This window comes from Lolium rigidum, chromosome 6 (assembly GCF_022539505.1).
Source record: "Lolium rigidum isolate FL_2022 chromosome 6, APGP_CSIRO_Lrig_0.1, whole genome shotgun sequence".
Classification (NCBI taxonomy): domain Eukaryota; kingdom Viridiplantae; phylum Streptophyta; class Magnoliopsida; order Poales; family Poaceae; genus Lolium; species Lolium rigidum.
In genome coordinates, this window is record NC_061513.1 from 276,261,323 (window position 1) to 276,262,566 (window position 1,244).

Genomic DNA, 1,244 nt, shown 5'->3' on the forward strand with positions numbered 1-1,244 from the left:
AGATCTCGAAGGTTTCAGCCGAAAAGTACTCAACGATTATGAAAACTAGGGTTTGTAAACAATGATTCGATGATCTCCTCGTCCCTCGACTCCCCCTTTATATAGGAGGCGGAGCCGAGGGATTCGTGTTGTACAAGTTACAGAGTCCGGGATGGTTTCTAATTAATCCCGTAAGATTACAAATAACACTTCCTATTACAACTCTAGCTTTCCTTAATAACATCTTGGGCTTCCGAATCTTCTTATTCTTCGGGTAGTGGGCCTTCAGTAAACCCCGGGTACTATCTCTGGCAGGCCCATTTGGGATGCCTATGTCAGTAGCCCCCGAGATTTTGCTTGAATCGTAGGGTCAAGGAAAATCTCCACTGTTTATTTTTATTCAACGGCTTTGACTTTTCTATATTTTTCCTCATTGACATCTATATTGTACAGGGATAATGGTAATTGGGGCTAGTTCATCTGACGGATCAGGTACTAGTTAACTGCTCTAGTGGCAATCCGCAAAAACCTACTTCAAAATCACGTCCCTGGACATGATCTCGGGATACCGGTGTAAACTTCGACAGGTGCCGCTTAAGGTCTTACCATTCCGTCGAGTCCCGATGAAATTTATCGGGTACCTAACGCATCCGTTAGGATTTTTCTTCGTATCTGTTGATACGGATAAAAGTAGCAGAGCGCAGTCTTCGGCGATGCCACGCCCAGCAGAACGGATCTGGTGTCTTATCTTCGCAAACTTGCGGCATTCAGAAATTGATCGCAACTTTGGCGTTCTGAGAATATATTGTCGAGTGCTTTTTCGGCTGTTCGAATGGCACATTTCATCGAGTCAAAGATGACTTATATTGCTCTCCCGATGGGAGTATATGTAGAGTTAATTATAACTCGAAATATACTCTTTTGCTATTCTATCTTTCTTTTTTCTCTTTCTTTCTTTCTTTTATAATTTCATCGGGCACGTGAGCAGCGTTCCCGATGGGAGTAACCCCGAGGCTACAGCCAAGTACTTGTACTTGGGTGTAGGCTCCACGCCTTATGCCGACATATTTCCTTTTTTCTCCCGAAGTTTTATAATTTCTCGGGTGCGCGAACAGTGCTCCCGATGGGAGTAGCCCCCGAGGCTATGAACAAATATTTGTATTTGGTCATAGGCTCACGCTATTTCTATTTTGTCTTTTTTCCAAAGTAGCCCCCGAGCATTTGATCAGAAACTTGTATTTGATCAAAGGCTCAATCATTATTTT